We start from the raw sequence: 10088 nt of genomic DNA, 5'->3' as shown, positions 1-10088 counted from the left end.
GTTCTAGTGCTGTGGATTCTATCACCTCTGTGAATTAAAAAATAATCATCTCTTATGACTGAAGACAGCAAGTGTAAGGATCTGAGGTCTGAGAAAGAGAGGTAAGGATTCTTCCATTAATTTTCTCATATTTGTATTCTTACTAAAATAAAACTGACTATAGATTATTCTTTTGCATTAATACATATTTTAGCTATAATATTTCATTTATAGGTGAGAAATAAATTAGGGGGAAAACAACACTATAACAGCTATTTCTTATTCTATAATTTGGCCTATTGAGAACATTTGCTGATACGCAAATAATGCTGATTCACTAACTTCAAATCAAATTAACCGAATGTCAACAAAGTTTACACTGTTTCCTCATGACCATCAATCTTAGACTTTCACAGTTAACCAGAGCTAAAATTCTTTATTAGGAAACCTCTCCCGTTAAATCCAAAAATCAAAAGCCTGAAACTTTTATCAGGTCTTAGCTACAGGAAGACCTAGTTTCATCAATTTATACCCTGGTTGCCAATCTCCACACCACAGAGAATTATAGTCAGCAAAAGACATGGTCCATGCACTTAAAGCTGCTAAAATCGAAAATGAGGATTTTTGTCCTAAACCATTTAGGACTTAAACTTCTTAAATTGTACATCAATAACTTGAAATGAGATTGTTTTGTATTTATGTGAATCAATTCTACTTAAAATGTAGGCAGTAGCTTTCCCAACAGCATTTACTAGGTAATTTTTGCTTTCAGGACTCAGGTGTCTAAATGCCTACTGGTCCTAATGTGTTTTCCAGGCATTGTCTGCCAATGTGCAATTTGCACCCTCATAAATGTGTACACCAATAGGGCTCAGGGGTGAATAACTGGATGGAGTATAACACTATTTCTTTGGGTCATAAAGTACACTGGGAATCCTATGGTAAAAACCATAGGTATAAAAGTACTTCGTGTTACTGGCAGATATCCAAGTCGTGTAGTGGTTGGACAAACTATAATCAGTCCCTAAAGCTGTTCATAATTGTTCTTTTTTTCTTTGGCATGAATGACAAAGAATACACCATGAAAAATACTGTGTGTTTTTAAAAGAAAATTAGGTAAAATTCTATGATTAACAGCTAACCATAGGAATTTCTGACAAAACCTAAATAACAGTTAAACCAAGCCAGATTTTTCATTAACATTTATGTGTGTATCAAGGAAATGATTTTTTTAATTACATTTTTACATAAACTTTGTATTTCAGTTAGCAGTCAGTTCTAAACAAATTATCTACTATTTCCTAAAGTCTAAAAGTTTAGGTAAGAATACAAAATTTTATTGGTAGTAATTGCTAAAAGGTACACTCATATGGAATTTATTTTTCTCCTAATTTCAAAATAAAGATTTCAAATATTTCAAAAAAATAAAAAATTTCAAAAAATTCAAATACAGATTTCAAATACTACATGTCTGTGCTATGTGAGTAAAAGTGTTTTCATTACCTTCACTGATGCTAGATATTTGTTGAAATTGCTTGGAATTTGAGCTGATGACTGGTGATGACTTTTATTTATATGTTCTATTTCAGCTGAAGTAAATTTTCACTTGAACTCTGTTTGTTGCCTTTCATGTTTTGTTAGTAGGATTGTTTTTGACCCCTCTGCAACTCACAGTGGTGTGATGTGAGACATTCTTTGTCATCACTGTTGGGGTCATAAAGCAAACTTTTATCATATGTCTACTGCCTTGCAAATGTCACTTCCGTCTAAACAAGCTCATTGTCCTTTCCAATCCCTTCCCACTTATGAATGAATAAGGGGATCAAAGGATCCCGAACACCAGATATTGAGCATTCAGATTTTACATTCTACTTCCAGCACCTCTCTAGACTTGCTTCCCAGAGTCTTTGCTTTACTAGATAGATAGGCCAGGTTCACTATGGTAACAGGAAAAACTCCTGTATTTTCTCTTATGCCTACTGAAGTGATGGTAATTTACATTTTATTTGCTTCTGAAATTTATCTTTGTTTCCTGAAAACCCCTTTCCTTAGCTCCATGTCTACCCCCAAGAGGGTGGCTTGGAATTGTTCCCTGTCCAGAACCTCTCAGTGACCTCTTCCAGATCAGGACCTTTGATTCCTTGCTTGTTCCTAGGGATGAAATTAAAGCAATTTTCTCCCTATATAACCATCCTTGATGAAATTCCTCAGGCAAACTCGGGTTCAACAAATATAAAACATAATTCTTCATGGGAAAAAAAGGGCACAACACATCAGAATGGGTCATGAAGACAGGTATAGCACACTCAGACAAAAGAAAAATCACATAATTGTTTCATATAAGCAAATGAGTGGATTGTGGGAATGAAAATAGAATGAGACTTTACATTCTAAGAATGACAAGGTGACGACTTCAGATATGTAGATCACTTTCCCATTATTATACATTAGCAAATGGTACTGTAAAAACCGCTGTGAAAAATAAACATTCACACAAAAGTTAGTATCAAGCAGAACATCTATGGCTAAGTAAATGTATACATGCACATTTTCTGTTTGTACGTTTGCATGTATAAACATTAGGAACTATATCCATTGGGTTATTTAGTTATTGCACAATGATTGAGTCAGATGTCATTTCTTTATTAATAAAGCTAAGGGCATTTATACCCACACATACAAGGATGACATAGACAGAGGTATATGAGAGATGGAAGTTGGGAGGAAGCAGGATGGAAAGTGAAGAAATAAATGACTATAGAATGACCAAAATAATGAAATTAATGATGTTAAGGAATACAGAGAAGAGATGATAAAGAACAGAAAGATAAAAATGGAGAGAGGAGATATAAAGGGAGAGATATGCATATCCTCAAATACACACAAAGAGGAAGAAAACATATATTGAGGAAGAGTGAAAGAGACAGGAAAGAAGCAGAGGTAGATATTATGGTGAAAAAGAAAAAGAGAAAAGTTAAGTTGCTATACTAACCACTGACTGTTCAGGTGATCATAAGTCCTCTTAGTTATTGCTAATTTCCTGAATTTAATCATGAAGTGACTCTTAAGCATTCTCTACCTTGTATTTTCTTTTTTACTTCATGTACTAAAGAGAATTCGCCACCCCTTTTTATTATGATCACAAAGAATATGCTTTTCTATTGGAATACGGAAAAAAGTTGTTTGGACAATGAGGTATGGCAGCATCTAAATCCTTAGGTAAATACAAAGAACCACTCCACAAGCTGTATCACATGTTTTCTCTGTCTATAATGCTTGGAGGAGGATATAAATAGCAATTTAAGCACTCAATTATGTCTCTTTACTTATGTCTATAAAATATACATAAACATACCACATTCTGTGACCCTATTTATTTGAATTTGCATATATCTATGTACAAAATCCTATCACTTTTATTTCAGAAGTATTTCTGATATCCAGTCCAGTATCAATATTACATTGCTCATCTACTGGATTAGTAAAACACTTCTCTGTCCTGATTATATGATATTTTCTTGTTTTCCTGCTTATTATCTGTCATCCCTCCTTAAGAATATGAAATTCAAGAAATCTATCTGTATTGTTCAGTTTCCCCATTACCCAGAACTGTTTCTTGTACAGAGTATTTGTTTAATGCTAGACACAAAACATGGTTCACTAGCTGACAATTTCTGAAGTGATCCTCTTCAGTTCTTTGTTACTGCAAATCTATCTCTAGTTACTTCATTTCCATTTTATATCTTAATAAATTAAATATAACTGCCACTTTTATGAAAATTATATATTTCCTTTTTGTTCCCTGTATTACTGATTTTACACATATACTAGTCAATAAAAATGGATATATGTACTATTATCAGATATTGTCCTGATCAGAAATCATTACGCAGTAATTTAAAATATTTCCTATTTAATAATAATTGATGTTGCAAACACTGACCTTGAATGCCATTTACTACCTAAATGCCATTTACTACATATTACCTAAAGGTAAATTGTATTATTTTTCTATTTTGTTGATTTCTTATTTGTTTGTTTGTTTGTTTCTACTATTCTAGAGCCAGTACTTTATTTGCGAAGTCCACATATCAAAATACAACAAATAGGGGATTAGAAAGGTTGCAGAGGAATAGGAGGCGTAAATATCATAGGGTACATGGAGTTCAGTTGAATAGTTATCAAAGGATTCTGAACACCTACAAACTCAACAGGAGATTGAAGAGAATAAGAGGAGCAATTCTAGGAACAGGAAACTGACCACTTTTTGGAAAGTAGGAAGTGCAGAGAAGTGAATCCAAGGTGATACAGAGGAGGATAGAACAATGGGGGGAGGGGCCAACTCCTGGCAAGAGGTAGAGCAGAGGGACTTTTAGAAGTCCGGGAATGGAACACTTTCTGGGGATGGAACACTTTCTGGGACAGTGTGGTCACAGGACCCATGGGGTCACGAAAAGACCAGGGGTATCTGAGTATGGCATAGCTGAGCAGGGAAGCCAGCTGAAGAAGTAGGTTCCCATCTCATAGTTACCTTAAGCCATGATCCAAGGCACAGCCAGGCCACTGTTCTTCTAGCAGGGAACACACAAGTGGCAGATCTAGGGAGACCACCTTCCTTCTCTGGGAGGAGTGGCAGGGGAGCATGTTATAGGAATTGGCTGGGTTTGGAGACTCTGAACAGGGCCATGCATCAGAGATAGAAAAGCTGGTAACAGGCTGTTGTGCATGGATCACAGCCAGAGACTAGGGAGCCTGGAGGGATTGACTTCTTTTCTCTGAGGATGCACTGAGGAGTGCAGCCCTGAGCCCTCAGCTTCTACACAGCAGCTGGATATTGGGATGCCACCATCTTTATTCTCCACCTCCAAAGCTGTATGAAAGCATTCACGGAACAAAAGCTCCTAAGAGTGAAACTGAGCAGATTACTTAGCCTGTCCCCTAGCAAGGGTGGTGCAATTCTCCCTTGAGCAAAGACATTTGATTCACTGCAGCAGGCCCTTCCCCTAGAAGATCAGCAAGAACATCCTGCCAAGACCAAGTTCATCGATCAATGAGAACTGTAAAACTTCAGAGCTATGGGAATACCACATATAGAATTAATGATTTTTTCCCCATGATTCTTCAATCTTTCAAAGTTAAATCTTTTTAAATCTTTTTTTATTCTATTTTCTAAAATGTTCCTTTTTCCTATTTTAATGTTTTTAACTGTTTTATCTTATACCTTTTTAAAAAATCTTTTAAAATTTTCATTCTTATGATATGTTATGATATGATATTATAGTGATATTCTATCCCTTCATTTTATTTAACCTCATTTTTGTATACATATAGGTTTTTATTTCTTTAAAGATTTGGGATACAGTTTCTTCTAATAGATCAAAATATACCCTAAATCTAGCACATGGCTTTCTTTGTTCTATCCTCCAGCCTGATCACATTATTTCTTCTTTTTTCCCTTTTTTCAACAACTTTTATAAATTCCTTTTTAGAATCTTTTTTAAATTTCATCTTTACAGTCATATTTCATCACTTCACTGAGTTTATCCTTATTTTTGTATATATGTAACTTTTTCTTTCTTTAAAATTTTTGAAGACAGTGTCTTCTGACAGAACAAAATATACCCCAAATCAAGCATGTGGCTCTTTTTATTATACATATATTTTTTTCTTTCTTTTTTTTTCCCCCTCTTTTCTTCTCCCCCTGGTTTCGGGTCTCTTTTGATTTGGTTAGTGTGTATTTTTATGAGGTCATTTCTACCTTTTTAGTTATTTTGCTCTCTCATTCATCTATCCTTATCTGGATAAAATGACAAGGCAGAAAAACTCACCTCAAAAAAAGAACAAGTGGCACAGTACCATTGGTTAGGGACCTAATCAATATGGACATTAATTACATGTCAGAACTAGAGTTCAGAATGATGATTATCAAGGTGCTAGTGGGGATCAAAAAAGGCATGGAAGATACTAGAGAATCTCTTTCTGAAGAAATAAAATCCCTTTCTGGAGAAATAAAAGAACTAATATCTAACCAAGTTGAAATTTTAAAAAAAGCTATTAATGAGGTGCAATAAAAAAAAAATAGAGGTGCTTACTGTTAGGATAAATAAAGAAGAAGAGAGAATTAGCAATTTAGAAGACCAAAGCCTGGAGATTAAAGAAGCTGAGAAAAAGAGAGATAAGCAACTACTTGGCCACGAAGGGAGAATTTGAGAGACAAGTGATACCATAAGATGAAACAGTATTAGAATAATTGGGATCCCAGAAGAAGAAGAAAGGGAGAAAGGGGCAGAATATATATTGGAGCAAATAATAGGAGAGAATTCCCCTAATTTGTGGAAGGGAACAAGCATCAAAATCCAGGATGCACAGAGAACCTCCTCAAAACTAATAAAAATAGGTCAACTCCCCATCAATAGTAAAACTTACAAGTCTGAGTGACAAAGAAAAAATCCTGAAAGCAGCTTGGGACAAGAGGTCTGTAACATACAATGGTAGAAATAGTAGATTGGCAGCAGACATATCCACAGAGATCTGGCAGGTCAGAAAGGACTGTCATGATATGTACAGAGCACTAAACAAGAAAAATATGCATCCAAGAATACTACATCCAGCTGGGCTGTCATTGAAAATAGGGGAGATAAAAAGGCTCCAGGACAAATAAAATCTAAAAGAATTTGCAAACACCAAACCAGCTCTATAGGAAATATTAAAAGCAGTCCTCTAAGTAAAGAGAGAGCCTAAACATAACAGACCAGAAATGAACAGAGACAATATACAGTAACAGTCACTTTACAGGCAATACAATAGCACTAAATTCATATCTTCCAATAGTCATCCTGAGTGGAAATGAGCTAAATGCCCCAAATGAAAGACACAGGTTATTCAAATTATTAAAGAGAAAGAAAAAAAAAAAAGGACCTATCAATATGCTATCTGCAAGACATTCATTTTAGACCCAAAGACACCTCCAGATTTAAAGTGAGGGGGTGGAAAACAATATACCATGTGAATGGACATCAAATGAAACCTGGGGTGGCAATCCTTATACCAGATAAATTAAATTTTTAAAAAGATTTTATTCATTTATTTGACAGACAGAGATCACAGGTAGGCAGAGAGGCAGACAGAGAGAGTCGGGGAAGCAGGCTCCCTGCTGAGCAAGGAGCCTCATCCGAGGCTCAATCCCAGGACCCTGGGATCATGACTTGAGCCGAAGGCAGAAGATTTAACCCACTAAGCCACCCAGGAGCCCCAGATAAATTAGATTTTAAGCCACAGTCTATAACAAGAGATGAGGAAGGACACTATATCATACTAAAAGGGTCTGTCCAACAAGAAGATCTAACAATTTTAAATATCTATGCCCCTAACATAGGAGCAACCAATTATATAAACCAATTAATAACAAAATCAAAGAAACATATCAACAATAATAGTAGGGGACTTTAACATCCCACTCACAGCAATGGACAGATCATCTAAGCAGAAGATCAACAAGAAAACAAGGGCTTTGGATGACAGTATAGACCAGATGAACTTCACAGAGCATTCCATCCTAAGGCAACAGATACATATTTTTTCTCTAGTGCTTATTTAGCATCGATTGAGAGTATCATATGGTTCTTTCTTTTATTAATGTGTTGTATCACATTTCTAGAACTCATACAGGAATTCAGTAAAGAATTCCATGAACAGACATTTCTGCTAAGAAGACATCCAGATGGCCAACAGACACATGAAAAAGTGCTCCAGATCACTCAACATCAGGAAAATACCCATCAAAACCCCAGTGGGATACCATCTCACACCATTCAGAATGGCTAAAATTAACAAGTCAGCGAACAACAGATGTTAGTGAGGATGCAAAGGGGAACCCTCCTACACTGTTGGTGGGAATGCAAGCTGGTGCCGACACTCTGGAAAACAGTATGGAGGATCCTCAAAGAGTTGAAAATAGAGCTACCCTATGATCCAGCAATTGCACTATTGGGTATTTATCCTAAAGATACAAATGTAGTGATCTGAAGGAGCATGTGGACCCAAATGTTTATAGCAGCAATGTCCACAATAGCCAAACTATGGAAAGAACCTAGATGTCCCTCAACAGATGAATGGATAAAGAAGACGTGTATATATACAATGGAATACGTGTAGTCATCAAAAAGCCCTGAAATCTTACCATTTGCAATGATGCAATTGGAAGTAGAGGGTATTATGCTAAGTGAAATGAGTCAGTCAGAGAAAGACAATTATCATATGCTCTATCTGATATGAGGAATTTGAGAGGCAGGGTGGGAACTTATGGTTGGTAGGGAGGGAAAAAAATGAAATATGATGGGACCATGGAGGGAGACAAACCATTAGAGACTCTTATTCTCAGGAAACAAACAGGGTTATTGGGGTTTGGGCAATGAAGGATAGGGTGGCTCAATTATGGACATTGAGAAGGGTATGTGCTATGGTGAGTCCTGTGAATTGTATAAGACTGATGATTCACAGACCTGTATCCCTGAAACAAATAATGCATTGTATGTTAATAAAAATTCAAAAATTTTTAAAATGTGGCAAATAATTATACATCAGGATTGGTAGGAATACCAAGTATTATTTCACAACTGTCACTATGTGTTTCTTCTTCTCTGATGCAATTGGCACAGATCCAGACTTCCTATGTTTGAGACATTTCACCTCCTTCAGTTGAAAAGCTTCTTTCATCACATGCTCTTCCTAGATCTGGCTGTATATGGATTTTGGTAGATGCCAGTGATAAGCAATGCATTTTGTATGAGTTTAATGTTGAAATTTCTCCCTTCAACTTCTGGATATAATCTTTAGCTGCTTTTTCTCATGGTATAAGCACACCCAATTTTTCAAAAGCATTAGCTTTTAATAGATGAATGTTCATTTCTTCAGATCCACACATAATATATTTGCTGTCAGAAGTCCAATTTACCCAGATACATGTTGCATTCACTTTGTGTGATAGACTTCCCTGCTTCGACTTTTGTCCACAGGAAAGATACAAATAGATTTATCAAAACTAGCAGACACAAACTTTTTCCCAATGGGAGAGTAATCCACATTAAGCACTATAGATATATGATGATATGTACCAATACAGAGTGTCCAGTGAATGCATATCAGAAGTATACAAGTTGTAATCTTCATTTGCTGCAGGAAAAACGAAAGCTTCCATAGGGTTCCAACAAATTGCATTTGTTCTCATATCTAAGATGACCTTTTTCAAGGTAGTAGCTTGCCTTATATCATATAGTACTATGTTCCTGTTAGAAGCACAACTTCCCAAGAGAAACGTCTCAATCATGTTAAATTTGACACTACTTATATACTATCAAATATCCAGGCCATTGAATATATAGGACTTATTCTTTGTTCATCCCAAATGGCTACTTGCAGTCCACATGTGGCAAAAACAGCTTCTTTCCAGTGATGATCAATTCCCATATACACTGTCTTTCTCAATGTTGTATCCAATGGCTCCTTCTTTTCTATGTAGCCTGGTCCATCCATTTTCCACTTCTTTACAATTTTATCATCACCAATAGTAGAAAAAAGAAGTCCCACAAAAGCAAGTACATATTCCTCACACAAAACCTCCATGTACTTGTATTGTACAGCTATATTTTCATTTAGTCAAGTTCCAAATTCTAACCTCCCCATCACATGTCCCAGAAAGGACAGTAGCCAGAATCTTTGGATTCTTTGCCAAGCAATTGACTCAATCTTGGTGACCATCCAGAGAAGCAAGGAATGATTTTGCAAATATCCATTCCAGTTTGATGGTATTTAAACCTCTTAAGTATTCTTGTGGGACCTCAAAAAGATGTAAGTTTGGATTATAGTTTCCTGGAACTCTTAGTAAGTCCAGCTTGGTTTTGCAAACATGGCTTTCTAGGTTCTGGCTCAGCATCTTCACCTTCATTTTGGCTCCTAATTGTCCCTTACTCCCCAGGCCTTCCCTCTGAGTTTGGGTTACTCTTCGTAATTATTTTAAAGCTCATCACTTATCCTAGCTCTCTCAATAGACCACACATTTCTCTATCTGACTTCTAGGTAGATATATATTTTTTTAATTTTAGTTCCTCTTG

The 10088-nt window shown here is 35.9% G+C and overlaps 1 pseudogene; it reads right to left on the bottom strand.

Moving 5' to 3' along the window:
- Positions 1–8566: 8566 nt before the first annotated feature.
- Positions 8567–9885, bottom strand: LOC131819905 (DDB1- and CUL4-associated factor 13-like; annotated as a pseudogene).
- Positions 9886–10088: the final 203 nt, after the last annotated feature.

Source organism: Mustela lutreola, chromosome 1 (assembly GCF_030435805.1).
Source record: "Mustela lutreola isolate mMusLut2 chromosome 1, mMusLut2.pri, whole genome shotgun sequence".
NCBI classification, from domain to species: Eukaryota; Metazoa; Chordata; class Mammalia; order Carnivora; family Mustelidae; genus Mustela; species Mustela lutreola.
This window is presented reverse-complemented; position numbering and strand designations above follow the sequence as displayed.